The sequence below is a fragment of the Octopus bimaculoides genome, chromosome 4 (assembly GCF_046866305.1).
Source record: "Octopus bimaculoides isolate indiv1 chromosome 4, ASM4686630v1, whole genome shotgun sequence".
Lineage (NCBI taxonomy): Eukaryota > Metazoa > Mollusca > Cephalopoda > Octopoda > Octopodidae > Octopus > Octopus bimaculoides.
This window is the reverse complement of record NC_142931.1, coordinates 50,667,318-50,687,299: the sequence shown is the minus strand read 5'-3', so window position 1 is coordinate 50,687,299 and position 19,982 is coordinate 50,667,318.

The following is a 19,982-nucleotide window of genomic DNA, read 5'->3' as shown; positions in this document are numbered from 1 at the left end:
GCAGCAAAAATCATGGTATTCGAACCTTCCTAAGGGTGGAGAAAATGAAAAATGCCATTGTAAAATGGCATTTTGGTACAACATACATAATACTTCTTGTTCTAAACAATTTACATAACAATCTGTTTGAACAAGCTAATCATCGCAGGCTGTCTTAGATTTAGCTGAAGTTTGCGCGAATCTGAATGCTAATTATTGGACAAGATGCAATTTAAACCGGTCGGTTCTAGGTGTGGGTTCTAGGTGTGGCGTATGTATCAAAGGAGAACAGAAGTGGGGTTTTAAACTTACTACATCTGTTCCGGTTGCATTTTATCGATGCATTCTTAGATAACATCATAGCAAAATTTCACCATCCTCGGGCAGAACTGTAAACAGTTTTTATCAGTCAAGGTAAAACTATTCACCAACTAACATGATGGACAATCGCTTTTACAATTTTACCTGAGGATGGAGGATTTTTGCTCGGGTGTAATGTAAGAAGCATCAATAAATGCTACTGGAACAGCTGTAGAAAATTTTAAACCGCACTTGTGCTGTTCTTATAAATATATATATATTTACATATATGTGTGTGTGTGTATGTGTGTGTGTGTGTGTGTGTGTGTGTGTGTGTGTGTGTGTACATATTCATGTGTAAGTATTTGTATGCGTATATATGTGTGCATGTATGTATGTACATGTCTTTATATATGCGTGTATGTATGTGTGTAAGAATATATTAAACTGTTTATACATGTTTATGTGCATATGTGTGCATGCCAGTGTGCATATAGATGTAAAATTTTAATGACGGGATGAAAGAAATAAACTTCAACACCAGATAAGATAAAATTTCCGATCAACATTATCAATATAAATATTATAGTTTATGTAGTTATACCACGAAAAATTGTAAAACTAACAAAGAATAACATAAAAGAGAATATTAAATGGTAGGAAAAGCTGACGATAAGAACTTTGTCATTTATATTATGTAGAATATCACTTCTAAAAAACACAATATAGCATAAATATAATATCGTATTCACCATATTTTTAATTTCTTTGATCTACATGCACCATACTCCGTAGGTGTCCTTGATAAATTTGAAATACGTCATGTAAAGGTATTTGTATTATAAAATGTATTATAATTGTTTACCATACATAATACTTCTGGTTCTAAAATATTTATGGCAGCGAGCTGGCAGAATCGTTAGCACGCTGAGCGAAATACTTAGCAGTATTTCGACTGCCGCTACGTTCTGACTTCAAAATCCGCCGAAGTCGACTTTACTTTTCATCCTTTCGGGATCGATTAAATAAGTACCAGTTAGGCGCTGGGGTCGATGCAATCGGCTTAATCTCTTTGTTTGTCCCATCTATGCTTAGCCCCCCGTGGGCAATAAAGAAATAAATATTTTGACCAGGAGTTCCGAACAACTTGTTGCCTATGGATCCTTTCGATTCCTATTTTACTATGGTTCCGTCCCCTCCCCACCGCATACCCATTCGATGTTTAGCTGATAGATCGAAAATCGCCTCTATTTTTTATCATTATTTTTTTTTTTTTGCTAGCTGTTTTCGGGCATAACTGTTTAGTGATGTTGGATCTAGTTAAACTGATTGTTTACTGTCACTGCACCCGGAGAACCTAATTTTTGCTCAGAAAACTGATATTACTGAAAAAGAACAGGTCATGTCACAGACGCTAAACTATAAATTTCACAGGGTACTACCTTAAAGTTGACACCGCTAAACGCAGAAAATTTCTGTCTCGGTAGTGGCTTAAAATACAGTTCTTTTCTATTTTTAAGCCTCTGTAACTTTTACCTCCAATTTACTCCACAACAACATCCCTTCATAGTGATAAGAGTGAAAAACTACATTAATGTAGCCTACATTAATAATGTAGAGTTTTTACTACCTTTAAAAAATGCAGATGTTGTAAATCAGCTTAACTAGATCCGTGATGTTTTAAACTAACTAATTTGCAGTTTTTTATATTCGTTTCTAGGAAATCGCTTTGCTTTTGTTTGATACGGCGTCGTTCGTGACACGTGTTTTTCTCTTATTTTCTGTGTGTGTGTGTGTGTGTGTGTGTCATGTAGACATTATTTAGGTTGCTTGTAAATATTAGCATGTGAACATGGATGCATGGACGGTTGCATGTAAAAGTAATTTTTCAATTTACGTACTTTCTATGTAATTAGTGTGTTTTTCCTGGGTTCATGGTGCTGGTTTCGACGTCTTGCGCATGTCACATTGAGAAATCACGTATTTAAGAAAGAAACTGCACTGTATATAACAATTTTTTTTCTGATTTTTTAGTTCCTTTGCTTTAACAGAACTTTCACCATAGTTGTATAGCGAAGTTTTCCTTCCATTGCACCGATGTTATTGGATTAAGTTTGTTTTATGGAGAAAGCTTTTTAGAGTACGCCCATGTTGTTATTTAACCCGGAACTATTTATTATCATCATCATTCATCATCATCATCATCATCATCATCACCATCATCATCATCATCATTATTATTATTATTACTGTTATTATTATTATTATTATTATTATTATTTTATGTTTGACTTTTGTTTTGCATTTGTACAAGTTGGATCCAAGTCTCACCCAGAGACCTCAAGAGACAACAAGTTAGAAGTTCATGTAGGTGTTATGCCTAGGGTACCATATATTTGGATTTGTACAGTTTTGTTCAAGTGAATGTTTAAGAAACCATAAGAAAATTATGTTTGCTTTAAAATTTGTGCAGCTCTATCATGCCTGTTGAGATACTCTGTAGGCGCAAGCAGACTGCACATGGAGACAACATGATCGATGGTCTCATTTTGTTGTTGGCATATACGACATAATGGGGAGCTGCCGTTCTTTAATATGTTGGCCTGGTAGTTCTTTGTAGGTAGGCATTGCTCTTGGGCTGCTATGATAAACCCCTCTGTTTCTGATTTCAATCCAGAGGCCATTAACCATTGGTGGGTAAGGGCTTTGTCAATATCTGTTATTATTATTATTATTATTATTATTATTATTATTATTATTATTATTATTATTATTATTATTATTATTATTATTATTATCATTACTGTTATTGTTGTTGTTAATCATTATTATTATATGCTTGAATTTTGCTTTGTATTTGTACAAGTTGACTCTAAGTCTCACCAAGAGACCTCAAGAGACAACGATTTAGAAGTTCATGTTGGTATTATTATTAGGGTGTCATATATTTAGTTTTGCATACAGTATTGTTCTAGAGAATGTTTAAGAAAACATAAGAAAATTATAGGTTTGTTTAAAAATTTGAGATTACATAGACAATATTTTACGTAGGATATGTGCAATTACCATGAGCACTTTCTTTTGAATTTCTGCCATTTTGGGGTTTCCTGGTATCTGAGCTAGGTAGGAATTAGCCCCGTTTTCTATCTATCCTAGGGAACCTATGACAACAGGTATCACTTTAGTCTTGGGGTTCCACATTTCGCTAATTTCTGTTTGAAGATTTTTATACTTGCTTAGTTTTTCGTAGGTCTTGACAAAGGCATTTATATCGATTGGGACAGTCATACTAATAAGGAGGCATGATTTTTGTCTGAGGTCTTTCAATATTACACACCGGACGAAATATTTAGCTGCATTTTGTCCGTCTTTATGTTTTGAGTTCTAATTTCGCCGAAGTAGAACTTGCTTCTCATCCTCTCGGTGGTCGATAAAATAAGTGCTAGTTGAACACTGGGGGGTCGATGTAATCCACTGGCCTCGTCCCCTGAGCTCGCTAGCCTTGAACCAAAGTTTGAAACCATTATTATTATTGTTATTCTTACCATCCTCATCATCATCAGAACAGCAGCAGGATTAGAAAGGTAATGAGCAGGCAGAATCCTAAGAGCGTCGGAAAATGCTGTACGGGGACAGCATTATTGAACATTTCGTTAGGTTATCCCCTTGCTGGTATTAGACAAAATTATCAGTTTTTGTAGCAATAAGACAGCAATGGCTTTTTTCCTCGGAACTTCTACTCATAAATTTGTTGGCACTCCGTCGATTACGACGTCGAGGGTTCCAGTTGATCCGATCAACAGAACAGCCTGCTCGTGAAATTAACGTGCAAGTGACTGAGCACTCCACAGACACGTGTACCCTTAACGTTGTTCTCGGAGATATTCAGCGTGACACAGTATGACAAGGCTGACCCTTTGAAATACAGGTGCAACAGAAACAAGAAGAAAGAGTGAGAGAAGGTTGTGGTGAAAGAGTACAGCAGGGTTCACCACCATCCCCTGCCGGAGCCTCGTGGAGCTTTAGGTGTTTTCGCTCAATAAACACTCACAACGCCCGGTCTGGGAATCGAGACCGCGATCCTATGACCACGAGTCCGCTGCCCTAACCACTGGGCCATTGCGCCTCCACTCATAAATATTACAGAAACAACCGTCAAACAAACAAGAAATTGTAAAAAAAAAAAAAACAGCATCATATTAGTAAATATGCAAACAGTAGAAAATGAAAAAAAAAATAACATTCCCACAGAATAATACAGTATAATAAACAACAACAACAACGTATTGCATTGGAAGTGAACTTGAATAACGAATAGCTAAGCTGCCCTTTGCCTCTCTCTGTTGCTCTTTATATCCGGAAAAGCTTGGATATCTTGCTGTTACTCAAGTTCATGATATTTATTTTATTTTTATTTGGATTATAGAAAGCAGTACATCCCGAGCGACTCTGGACTATATTTTCCTGAAAATAGTAGGTAAGTCTTTAAGTATTGTGGTTTTCTGCTTAGACGTTTGAAAGTATTGGCGTCATCAACATCTACAAAAAATATCACGCCTGTAATATACTAAAAAAAAAAAAAAAAAAAAAAGAATACTGAACATCAGACACTTGAATAGTCCTTTGTCACAAGACGTAAATAGTAAGAAAAATATTTAGATAATGAAAACCAAACACAAAAGATAAATGGTTTTATTAGCAATAACATTCGCTTACGCACACCTGCTACATCAAGTGAAGGTGTTATGAAAGAATTTCTCACTCGTCTTTGGTTTCAGACGTCACTAGTAACGCTAAAAACTGAACATTGGTATTTTCGTACCGATAAGTTTGTATGGCAAGTTTGTGTATCTAAGCAACAGGCGTTTCTTTCGCATCACGATATCAAGCAACAAGAATGGAAAAATTACATGCCTGTATTTGTCTCGCTTGGGGCTTAAGCATTTATCTTGAAACAACGGAATTTCGAGGGAACATTACATCCATTAGCCGGAGTAAAATCATACAGATCTCTATGAGTAGTTGTCAAGGATGAGGATGAAGCAAGTAAACAAGTTGAGCAATTGCGATATACAATAGCCTAGACAGATGCTGCTACAAATGGAACAACGAAATACAAGGATTAAAATCTAGGATGCTAGGAACGGCATTGATTCTACATGGCACACTATGAGCAGGTAGAAAATGTTCATCTCATAGAGAATGACATATAGTCAGGTGGATTCTCAATGAGCAAACACATACACATGATTATGAACTCTATATATCCATCCCAGAACTCTTCCCATTCGTGAGTTTGCAAGATTTTTGATTCGACGGGTGTCGTCTAAATATATTACTCAGAGAATGAATAGTATTTTTACACACACACACACATACACACAATTATCAACATAAATACAATGACTGTGCTTTAGGATGAACGCATATATATTTTTGCATATGTACATATCCATTCCATATTGTTTTGTATAAAATATTTTTGTCATCATCCCAACTATTTTTTAAGAAATGTTTAGAATGCTAGCCAATAATATTCTCTTATTATTTTATGTCAACAAACCAGCGTTCATTATAAATCTCCAAACATTTCTAATATGTGCTTTTTATATATAAATTTCCATTTTTTTGAAGTCCAGAGTGAGGTTATGGTGAACTCAGTGTAACGATTTATATATCAACCTCACTCTACTTACCTCTATTGACTAGTTTCTTTTCTTTCTCTTATGTATGTATGTATGTATGTATGTATGTATGTATGTATGTAGGTAGGTAGGTAGGTAGGTAGGTAGGTAGGTAGGTATGGATATATATACGAATATCTATTTATTTGTAAATTTACACACGCGCGCGCGCACAAAAACACATATACGATGAACCAGCTAAAATAACAAAAACACATGAAAGACAAATTTTCACAAAGGTTGTATTAATTTCACGCTTCAAAAAACAAAGGGGGGGGGGTAATAAAGGGGGGCGGTTTAAAAAGGGGGGGGAAAGGGGTTTGAGGTTTTGGATATAGAGTCCAAGATAAAAGAAGAAAAGAAAGAAAGGAGAGAGATGTTGTGGGATGGAGGGAAGAGAAAAACGTTAAGGGCTGGATGAGAATGCAGTTTTATGAGGTGTTAAGAAGAGAAGAAAAGGTGGGGAGCTGTGCGCATATAAAGGAGAGTATTTATGTAAGAAGATGGACATAGGGGTGGAGTTTTGAGTAGTGTGGGATGCAGTTGATTGGCTTGGAGCGAGTGAGGATGCGTGGGATGTGAATATGGTAAAGGTGATAAGAAACGGTGGAGGCAGAACTCAGGTACAAATTTAGAAGAAAAGTTGCAATGTACATAAAGGTGAAAAATAAATAGAAAAAACAAACAGATAAAAAGTTAGGTAAATATCTGAAGAAGAAAAACAACCCAGTTGAGCATGAAAACACGTGAATGGGTAGGAGAACTGAATGGTCAAGAAATATATATATATAAAGTATGTGATTGCTGGAAAAGGTGGCGTAGCAAAAGGGAGAGATAATTATAAAAGGATATAAAAAGGGAACATGAAAACGGCTGTTATAAAGACCGTAAGGAAAAAAGCTGTTTAACATAAAACAGGTACATGTACAGAGGAAAAGTAGTAAAGTCAATAAAAAAAAATAAGAAAGATTATGTTGAAAGGCAGGGAAAATTTGAACAAAAGGGTTAGAAAATAACTGCATATATTAACACGGGGAAATATGGCAAAGAATCTGTTATTGAAGTTGTAAAAGGGGACAGAATTGTAAAGAGGTTAGAAATGTGAATGTTATTAAAAGGATATGACAAAAAAATTATGATGCGTAAACTTAATATATACAGGCTATGAGAATAGACACAGAAGGGTTAAAATATATGTGGGTGTGCGTATGTCGTCGCCGGTTATATCTCGTATCCGAGTACAGTAATCCCTCGACTATCGCAAGCGTTATGTTCCAAAACCCCTGCGATAAGTGAAAATCCGCGAAGCAGAAATAGTACTGTACTGTATATATATATATATACATACATACATATATATATATACATATATATATATATATATAGAGAGAGAGAGAGAATAATAATAAATAGAGCAAAACGCATATAATCAATAAGTTCCTTTAATTCCTACACAAGTTTCAAAGATTATATGCATTCTACTCCAAAGGAATAAGAGATGCTGGTTTATACATATAATTTTATCTTCAAGGAATGCATTCAGCACAAGTCTTGCATTTGTAATATGGTTCCCTGAAGATAAAATTATATGTATAAACCACCATCTCTTATTCCTTTGGAGTAGAGTGCATATATTTTTGAAACGTGTGTAGGAATTAAAGGAACTTATTGATTATATGCGTTTTGCTCCATTTATTGTTATTCTTTATATCAACTCAAATACATCACTTTAACATGGAATTTGTACCCCTTAACCAGGTATAATATCCCAGTTTCTGTGAGACTTTTGCTACCCTGGTAACTATTAACATATTTGCCTTATCGAAGTTTTTCAACCAAGATAATATTAATATATGCATATACATACATACATACATACATATACATATATATATATATATATATATATATATATATATATATATATATATATATATATATATATATATATATATATATATATATATATATATAAATATATATATATATATGTTAATTCTCTAAATGAAGTATTAACAGTAACTGCACGATAAAGTGTAGTATATTGCCACTTAAGTGTGGCTGACCCCTAGGGGTGGATGTTACTGTTGCTTTTAGCCCCAGGAGGACATCTCCTCCAGCTGGCTTATCGACACACGACTGTGTCCTGTTTGCCAAGGGAGTTATCCCTCTCACCACGACCAGCAGCACGAACGTATCCGGATTTCAGGGTTATTTCCCTTCTTCGGCGTTCGACAGCTGATGACCTTGGTGAGAGAGAAAAACCTGGCAAAATCTTATATCTTCTTTTCCAGTGACATTCTTCACTGATATTGAAAAGGTGAAAACAAGCAATGTTAATTCTCTAAATGAAGTATTAACAGTAACTGCACGATAAAGTGTAGTATATTGCCACTTAAGTGTGGCTGACCCCTAGGGGTGGATGTTACTGTTGCTTTTAGCCCCAGGAGGACATCTCCTCCAGCTGGCTTATCGACACACGACTGTGTCCTGTTTGCCAAGGGAGTTATCCCTCTCACCACGACCAGCAGCACGAACGTATCCGGATTTCAGGGTTATTTCCCTTCTTCGGCGTTCGACAGCTGATGACCTTGGTGAGAGAGAAAAACCTGGCAAAATCTTATATCTTCTTTTCCAGTGACATTCTTCACTGATATTGAAAAGGTGAAAACAAGCAATGTTAATTCTCTAAATGAAGTATTAACAGTAACTGCACGATAAAGTGTAGTATATTGCCACTTAAGTGTGGCTGACCCCTAGGGGTGGATGTTACTGTTGCTTTTAGCCCCAGGAGGACATCTCCTCCAGCTGGCTTATCGACACACGACTGTGTCCTGTTTGCCAAGGGAGTTATCCCTCTCACCACGACCAGCAGCACGAACGTATCCGGATTTCAGGGTTATTTCCCTTCTTCGGCGTTCGACAGCTGATGACCTTGGTGAGAGAGAAAAACCTGGCAAAATCTTATATCTTCTTTTCCAGTGACATTCTTCACTGATATTGAAAAGGTGAAAACAAGCAATGTTAATTCTCTAAATGAAGTATTAACAGTAACTGCACGATAAAGTGTAGTATATTGCCACTTAAGTGTGGCTGACCCCTAGGGGTGGATGTTACTGTTGCTTTTAGCCCCAGGAGGACATCTCCTCCAGCTGGCTTATCGACACACGACTGTGTCCTGTTTGCCAAGGGAGTTATCCCTCTCACCACGACCAGCAGCACGAACGTATCCCTGAAATCCGGATACGTTCGTGCTGCTGGTCGTGGTGAGAGGGATAACTCCCTTGGCAAACAGGACACAGTCGTGTGTCGATAAGCCAGCTGGAGGAGATGTCCTCCTGGGGCTAAAAGCAACAGTAACATCCACCCCTAGGGGTCAGCCACACTTAAGTGGCAATATACTACACTTTATCGTGCAGTTACTGTTAATACTTCATTTAGAGAATTAACATTGCTTGTTTTCACCTTTTCAATATCAGTGAAGAATGTCACTGGAAAAGAAGATATAAGATTTTGCCAGGTTTTTCTCTCTCACCAAGGTCATCAGCTGTCGAACGCCGAAGAAGGGAAATAACCCTGAAATCCGGATACGTTCGTGCTGCTGGTCGTGGTGAGAGGGATAACTCCCTTGGCAAACAGGACACAGTCGTGTGTCGATAAGCCAGCTGGAGGAGATGTCCTCCTGGGGCTAAAAGCAACAGTAACATCCACCCCTAGGGGTCAGCCACACTTAAGTGGCAATATACTACACTTTATATATATATATATATATATATATATATATATATACATATATAATACTTTGTATATATTTATTTTGTTATTGCATTTATTGTTATCAACTCAAATACATCACTTTAACATGGAATTTGTACCCCTTAACCAGGTATAATATCCCAGGTTCTGTGAGACTTTTGCTACCCTGGTAACTATTAACATATTTGCCTTATCGAAGTTTTTCAACCAAGATAATATTAATATATACATATACATACATACATACATACATACATACATATACATATATATATATAATTCTTCGAAACGCTGGAGTTTTAATGGTGGCAGCTGATGAAGGGGATGTTTCTATGTGGCCTGCTTGTTTGTTGCACCTTGTTTACCATTTTGTCCTTGTTCTTTTGCCACGTCATGTACCCAGTTATGTATCTATATGTACATGTAGATGAACGTATATACATACATGTACATATATATGCATATACTCATATATTGTTTATATATATATATATATATAATACTTTGTATATATTTATTTTATTATTGCATTTATTTTATTATAAATGCAAAACAACGCCACAGAGGAATCGAAGTAAGTTTAAATAATAAACCGTGATAGATGAACCACGATAGGCGAACTGCGATGTGGCGAGGGATTATTGTATATATTTTCTTTTTTTGCTGAACGCTTCCTTTTACGGGGACGCCATTGATGACTCTGAGGACCAATTCTTGCATATAAGAGTCCATGGCATTGACTGCATGGCAATGTTGGTGGAGGACGAGATTGATTTTGTCGAGCCTATCTCTCCTGTCATTTGATTTCTTCATTTTCTCTTCTGGTGGCTGCGAAGTTTTTGTTCCTGATGGTGATGGAACGCGCCACTTGGTACAGTCTCGGGCTTGTGTTTCAAACGATTTAGGCTCAGTTCTAGTAACCTTCAGCGTTGCTTGAGATGGTCTTTCTATCTTTGAAGAGGGCAAAACCATGTGTGTTTATGTATATGTGCGTGTGTTTAACGGTCATTTTTCAAAGGAACTTCCAGTCGCTGGATAACTGAAGAGATGTTGGAGTGGACCCCCCGCCCTGGCATCCGAAACTCGGAGCTTTATCATGGCTACTGAATAAGTGTCATATTTTTACAGATAAATTCCTCTATTTGCATAATATCGAGGTTTCTTTCTTTCTTTTGTTGCCATTCCTGTCAAATATATATATATATATATATATATATATATATATATATATATATATATATATATATATATATAGTCAACAGTTCAGATCCAGAGATTCTCAGTATTGAAGACAGTTGTGCTCAAAAGATTCAAACTCAAACTTCGATGTCTTTACACGGCATTAATTTTGCAGGGTAAAGAATGACTATAAAAGGAATCAAGCTGAGCAGATATGGAGGCAATTATGCGGATAAACTAATTAAATATATTAAATATAACAGCTACGGTATGAAATACAAAATATGTATATACATATACATGCATAACGCGAGAAAGCAAGATGGAAGACATTCAGACGATGAATATTTCAGTATAACTGCAGGACTTGTATCTACGTCTTGGAGGGCTCAACATATAAATTTAAGCCAGGTCAAACTTTTCCCATAAAAAATCATTCACCTGTGCATCGAAGAACTTAATCTATGTTCTCAAATGTGGGTGTATGGTGGAGACAGGCTGAAGGTACGCAGGCAACAAATCCAGGAACCGCGACTAGGAAAATTCCCGTAAGTAAACACCTAGACCAAAGCTCTGCAAACATGAACCCGAAATACCAAATCTTCCCTCTTTATCAATGCACCGGAAACATTTCGACCCAATTTCGATTGAATAAGGAAAGCGAACTCATTAAAAATATAACCCACAGCTGATTATCCTTTAGAAAGAAGAAAAAACGCCAAAAAGAAGAAAAAAACGCTCAAAAAAGAAGAAAAACTCAGTTTCTCTCCACAAAAATAAAAAAAGATACAGCATGTGACGAAGGGGGATCTCTCTTTCTGACCACTGCCTTCCTAAAGAAAAGACGTGTTTTTTCTGTCTCGTCTCTCATGGCACGTCTACCTAGCGTTCAGAATAATTTTTATTTAATTTGCTTTGCGGGAAGGACTGTTCCAACGAAGTCGCGTATTGTCCTTGCCTTCGAAACGCGGAGTAGATGGAACAGGGACAACTGACGAAGAGATACACTCTTTATATTGCATGTTACGTTTCTCTGGGGGTTTTTTTCGTTGTTCGAAAAAGTTCATTTTCTGTTTTCGTTTTTGTTTTCGTTTCTCATTGTGTTTAACGTTTTTCTTTCGATCGATAGATAGATCCATACATACATACATACATACATACATACATACATACATATATATATATATACATACATATATAGCTATATACACTCATATATACACATATACATACATACGTATACATACATACATACATATATATATATATATATATATATATATATATATATATATATATATATATATATATATATATATATATATATATATATATATATATATATATATACATGCATAAGGGAGAGAGAGAGAAAGAAAGATCCAGAGACAGGGATAGACTGACAGACAGAGAGACAGATGGTCAGAAAGAAACTGACTTAAAGGTAGTTACAAAAAGGCAACAAGGTGGCCGTCGACAAAAAGATGATGCGTAGGACATTATTCAGAAAACTAAAAGGAAGCTGAAATTTTGCTGAGCCTGCTAAAAGAGAAATAACCACAAAGCATCTCTATATTTTCTCTCAGTTCCTTCCTGTGTTCATTCATTAATCTCTTGGTCCATTCAAGTACTTATTCCTTAAAAAACGTCTTTGCTATTCAATGCCTTATTGCATTGTGTGTTTTTTATTTGGAAAGTATAGAAAGAAATATATTAAAGAAGAAAAAAACGAAACGCCAGAGGTAAAATAGATATAAAACGAAAAATAACGAAAATAGGAGAAAAATACTAAATGTAAAAGGAAAAACATTCGGAAGAAATATTGTAAAGTCGTCTGCTATCTTGAGTTTTTATGACTGATATTTCAGCCATTAACTCAGCCACTTTTAATGTAAAGTTCATGAGACAGATACATTTATGCATGTATTAGATATGTAATATTGTAAAATTGGGACATAAGACTACATGCACTAAAGTGCATTTATGGCAACAGGGAAAGGAAGATCGAATTTATAAGGAATTCACAACTACATTCATAAGCTATACTGTCTTCATTTAGTATTTGTGTGTACTTGTATGGACATATCTATTTATATACAAACGTAGAAACATTTATATATATATATATATATATATATATATATATATATATATATATATATATATATATATATATATATATATATATATATATATATATATATATATATATATATATATATATATATATATACATATATAATGAGTGCCGCTACATCTTATACTCGTTATGTTTGTATCGCCCTATCTTCCTCTCACCCCTCCCCCTCTCTCTTTTCCATTATACGTGTGTATATTTGTAAATGTGTGCATGAGTGCATTTGTGTGCGTGTGCATATATGAATCTATGTATATGCGCGTGCAAGTGTGTCTGTGTATGTCTATGTTTAATGTATACGCGCGTGTCTATGTGCGTATGCATTATATTTCTTATATATTCCTTATGCATTATTATATTCCTTATAATTCTGATAATAACTTGACTTATTCTTCCCTTTCACACATAACAATTTACATAATTTCCTCATATGTTACAATTTCTACCTTTTTCTCTCTTTCTCTCCCCCTCTTACTTTGCTTATAGCTTTCTTCTATTATTTCCATGTTCTTCAATTTCCAACCGCTTCCTCCGCGCAATCTTCTCATTCATCTCTCCTTTTCTCAGTCCCTTCTTGCTCTTGATTTTCTGGCTTCTAGCACTCCTTTCTATCTGCTTGTCTCCGTCTACTTGCATTTTGTTTTTCTTTTTCGTTTCTCATTTGAAATATGTTATTTCTCTTTTCGTCTGTCTGTCTGCCTATCTGCTTTCCTGCCTATCTCTGTCTCTGCCACATCACTCGCGCTCTATCTATCGCACATAAACACCCACACACTGCAATTCTTTCTATCACCCCCACCCCCCGCCTTTTTTTTTTGTAAGCCTCTGTATTTCTTTCCTTTCCTTTGTCTAATTCTCTTTCTCTCTTTCTTTTCCTCTGTCTCTCGCTCACTTGCTCACTCACGCACGCACGCACGCTCTCTGTCTCTTTCTCTTTGTCTATATTTGCCTTCCTCTCTAAACGGCAATCTCTGTCTTTTCGTTTTATTCTTCATCACTTTCTTAGTTTCTCATTTTGTTATTGTTTTATATATGTGTGTGAGTGTATGTGTGTGTGTGTGTGGGGGGGGGGTATGTATGTATGTATGTATGTATGTGTATATATATATGTATATATACATGATTACGTATGTGTATAATACATAAAGATATAGATAGATAAATAGATAGATATATAGATACAGATAAATACATATATTTATACATACATATACATACATGTGTACTTATATATCCACATACATGTGTATATATATATGTGTATATATATGTGTATATATATGTGTATATATATATATATATATATATATATATATATATATATATATATATATATATATATAAATATATATATATATATATATATATATATATATATATATATATGTACATATACATATACATACATATATATATATATATATATATATATATATATATATATATATATATATATATACATATATATATATATATATATATATATATATATATATATATATATATATAGATAGATAGATAGATAGATAGATAGTTAGATAGATAGATATATGTGTGTGTATGTGTATATATATATATGTGTGTGTAGGTGTGTGCGTATCCGCATACTCACAGGTGTATGTAAATGTGTATTTGTGTCAGTGTGATTGTGTGTACGTGTGCATATTTATATGTGTTTGCGTATATCTCCCAGCATTTCTTTCATTAATTCTCTTATACTTCACGACGCGTTTCTGTCTCAGATTTTTTCCTCTCAATTCCCTCTCTTTCTTCCTCTTTCTCTCTCACTCTCTCCCTTTCCCCCCTCTCTGTCTTTCGTTCTCTCTTGACTTTTCTGTCTCTCATCCTGTCATTCTCACTTTCATCTTTCCTCTCACCCCCCCCCAGCTTTCTCATCTGTAGTGCCTTGCCTTACAAACCACCGATCTCCGCCTCGTCTTTTTATTTCCTTTTCGCGTTCACATAACTCATTCAATGCAATCACTCTCCCGCCGCCACCACCACCACCGCCCACATCAATATGCACTTACACCTTCACCGCCACCCTCCTTGTTTTTCTGAACTTATGTCATATTCATTCCCCAGCAATTCCCACCTCATTCCCCCACCTCAGGCAGTTAGTCATCCTGCAGAAAGAAGTCCTCTAAATTCGTTTTCGAACATTTAAAACATTGCCAGGAATTGGCAATAATGAAGAAGCACAAAGGTACACTACGCGCGCGCATGCGTGTGTGTGTATGTGTGTGTATCTGTGTGCATGTCTGCGCGCGCGCGTGTGTGTGTGTGTGTGCGTGGTCATGTGTACACATCCACATACACACACATTTCGATAGATAGATATACAGACTCACAGACAGATAAATAGATAGGTATTATATATGTATGTATGTATATGTGTGTGTGTTTGTATACACATTTATATACATACATATCTATAGATATGAATATACACATATATACATATCAATACATACGTATATTCACATACATGCATGCATACATATATGTGTGTGTTCGCTTGTGTATCTCTGTGTGTATGTGTATGTATGTGGGTTTCTGACAGCGTGTCTGTGTGTCTGTATACAAATAAACAAATAAAAAGATAGGTACTCACTCACACACACACACACACACACACACACACACACACACATACACACACTGACACAAGCACAGACACCCAGAGACACAGATTCTCACACACATAGATGATAGACACGGACGACGTGAAAAAGAGAATGAATGAAAATGATAAAGAGAGAACTGAGAGAGAGAGAGAGAGAGAGAGAGAGAGAGAGGGAGAAAGGGGGAGAGAGAGACATTAGGGTGAGACAGAAATAATTGTCAAGATTGGAAGGGTCTAATAATGTCACCGTCAGGAAATGAAACTAAAAAGATTGAGATGTTAAAAACGTTACTTGACTAGGTATACAGGCACTGATAGGCTGAATTATAGTTTGTAACCAACGGGCAGTGTATAATAGGTGTGTGTGAGTGTATATGTGAGTGTGAGTATTTGTGTGTGTGTGTATGTGTGTGTGTGTGTGTGTGTGTGTGTGTGTGTGTGTAGCTACAACTATGTCTATCGCACATATATATATATATATATATATATATATGCGCCCTTTTATGTTTATACATATATATTAATATATATGCATGAATGTGTATATGTGTTTGTGCCCGTAAATATGTATGTATATATGTATATATATATATATATATATATATATATATATATATATATATATATATATATATATATATATATATATATATATATATATATATATATATATATATATATATATATATATATATATACATCGCTGCATTCAAGCGTTCATACATATATGAATCGACAGAGATAGATAGGCAGACAGACAGACAGACAGACAGACAGACAGACAGGCAGACAGATAGATAGATAGATAGATATATAGATAGATAGATAGATAGATAGATAGATAGATAGATAGATAGATAGATAAACAGTTTGATTATAGATGGAACCGTATTCTAATCTGGGTTGTTATGGCGGTGAAGGAAAAACGAAAATGGCGATTTCAAATTTCGGTTAATATATTCAGAAAATCTATGCATAAATAGCTTAGAAATAGGGAGCATGTGAAGGGGAAGGAAGGCGGGATTACAGAAGCGGCGGCGTGTACAGAGGGAAATGAACGATAAGAGACAGGTGGTGGTGGCTGGTAAGCGGGGATAGGAGAAAATGCTGATAGTGGTGAAGAGGTTTGTGATAGGTGTGATGAAGGTAATAGGTGTTGTGATGATGAAGGTGGTGGTTTTGATAACGTTGCTATTAGTGTTGTCTGTAATATTGTTGTTGTTGTTGTTGTTGTTGTTGTTGTTGTTGTTGTTGTTGTTGGTGGTGGTGGTGGTGGTGGTGGTGGTGGTGGTGGTGGTGGTGGTGAACGCAGTGATTGTCGTGGTGAAGTTACTGGTTGTTATGATGTTGTTGGTTGCAGCGGTTTGGTGGTAGTTATTGCATAGTCTGCCATACAGACGAATCAGGCAATGACACGAGACTCCATTTTCCCGCGCTTTCTCTGCTTGTTAACTCTTAAGCTGATTTTTTTTCTTATTTTCGTTTTCGGTGTACTCACACACACAAACACACTTGTGTGTGTGTGTGTGTGTGTGTGTGTGTGTGTGTGTGTGTGTGTGTGCGTGCGTGTTTGTGTGTGTGTACTAATAATAACAATAGCACCAAAACAGCAGAGGGTGGCACAATAATGGCACACCACAAATGTAAACAACAGTAATGATGCCGACATCTATTGTCCTACCATCTCTATCAACATCATAGTCGCTATCATAATTGCCATCGATAACAGTTTATTTATAGCAACACCATATCATCATCAACAACAACATCATGAGTAAATGAAGAAACTTCTTTCTACAAGAGATTTCTGCTAAATTTTCTTTAAAAATCTCATAACCGAAAATTATGAGTAATAAACAAATATTGGTTATAATATGCTTAGCGTCATTTCGCTCGTCTTTGTGTACTGAGTTCAAATTCCGCTGTGGTCAGCTTTCATTCTTCTAGGGTCGATAAAATAAGTACAAGTGGAACACTAGATCGATCTAATCGACTTAACTCCTTCCCGAAATTACTGGTCTTATGCCAAAATTTAAAACCAATGTACAAGAAAATGAAACGGGGTGGTCACGTTTAGAATTCTGTTCAGACGATGTTGAATTAGTACATAATTATTTCTACCACGTGCGAAAGCTTTCGGAGAATGAGAGAAACCACGACCGGGAAACAGTTTTCAAAACAGTCCCGGGTAACTTTTTTAAGGAAGCGGGCTGCATGAGACACGGCACATCATCACGTGAGTTGCAGGATTCTTCAGTACGCGTACCATTCAGAAAGTCCCGCGGGTCCCAGTTTGCCTATGAGTACTCAAAAACTATTGATAAATAAATGCTTTCAAGCTCAAACAATATCATTCACAAGACCACTACAAAAGTACACCACATTACCGAAGCAGTAATTGTATCTATATCGGTATCAAATTTTGGAGCAAAGCCAAAAATTTCGGAAGCGAGTTTAAGTTGATTACATCGACCCCTTAGTGCTCATCTGGTACTTATTTTATGGACCCCGAAAGGATGAAAAGCAAAGTCGACCACGACGAAATTTGAACTTGGAATAAAAAGACAGACGAATTGTCTCTAAGCCCAGCTTACTAACGATTCAGCCTGTTCGCTGCCGTAATAACAATATTAATTATTTACATTATTTACAATTGACGGATTTGTCCTCATCTTGTTTGTTGTTAACACAACGTTTCGGCTGATATACCCTCCAGCCTTCATCGGGTGTCTTGGGGGAAATTTCGAACCTGGGTTCTCATTCCTAAGGTATTTTTGATGTTGTTGTTGGTGGTGGTGTTGTTATTGTTATTATTATTATTATTATCATCATTCGAAATTTCCCCAAGACACCCGATGAAGGCTGGAGGGTATATCAGCCGAAACGTTGTGTTAACAACAAACAAGATGAGGACAAATACCCGTCAATTGTAAATAATATACATAATTCCTCATCTCTTAAATATAGAGCTGAACAATATTAATATTAGCAACAACATAAAGCGGCGAACTGATAGCGGCATTTCATCTGTTTTCGTGTTCTGAGTTCAAATTTCGAAGAGGTCACCTTTGGCTTACATCCTTTCGGAGTCGATAAAATAACTACCAGATGAGCCCTAGGGGTCGATATAATTGACTCATTCCTTTTCCCAAACTTACTGGCCCTATACAAAAATTTGAATTAAATATTAATAACAAGAGCAACGATAAAACCAGGAAGTACAGTTATTTATCTCCTTTCCTAATCTCACATTCCTACACAGAAACCATTTAAAGAGAAACTTTCCTCACGTAAAACAGTGTAAACATGATATAGACTTCTAAAACTTCTGAAATACAATATTTACTGAATTAAAAACACCTTTTCGTATGGAACCAAATGATTTTATCATCCCAAACGTCGTGCACGAGAAGATAATTCAGGAAATATTTTCACTATGGCTGTACAGAACAATGCATTTTCTAATTACACTCAGATCATATTAGGCATTCAGTACAGAGGTATTACCTATGATACCTGTAAACTAATAGATCACAACACTACACTAGAAATGTATGGTTTAAAAAAAAATAGCTACATATCTTATATATACACTCATATGCATGTATGTATGTATGTATGTATGTATGTATGTATGCATGCATGTATGCATGCATGTATGCATGTATGCATGTACGTATGTATGCATGTATGTATGCACACACATGCATATATTTACATATTCACATACATACATGCATATACACACATACACACACATGCAAAGGCGCGTGGCCTCGTGCTTACGGTGTTGTGCTAAAGATTGCTAGATCTTGGATTCGATTCCCTGACAACAGTGCGTTGATAGAAGGAGTGAGCTGATGTATAGCACAACCATTTGATCACTATTAACAAATCATCTGAGCAGGTTGCCACGCAAGAAGTTGCAGAACCCTTATGTCTCGACTACGAAAGGAGAGTTCACCATATATACGCACAACAGCACCTAGTTCACTAATTATATCACATGGTTACACACCCCCAATACAACAATTTTATACTCTTCAAATTCCAAAATATTTCTAATCATTAAATCAGGTAACAGAACTGAATCACCCCTAAACATCCGAAACAGACTACGCCAACATAAACTTAATACAAGTATGTTACCAAAACTAACTACAGCAATTCTTCCTTAAGCATCACATTCCGATCCACAATAATTACCACAACAATTTAGTAAAAGAATTCTCCAATTTTACACAGATCCCTTACCAATTATGAAGACCACACAAATTAATGAAGGAAGCAAAACTAGACTTAAGCAAAACTTCAAAAGAGC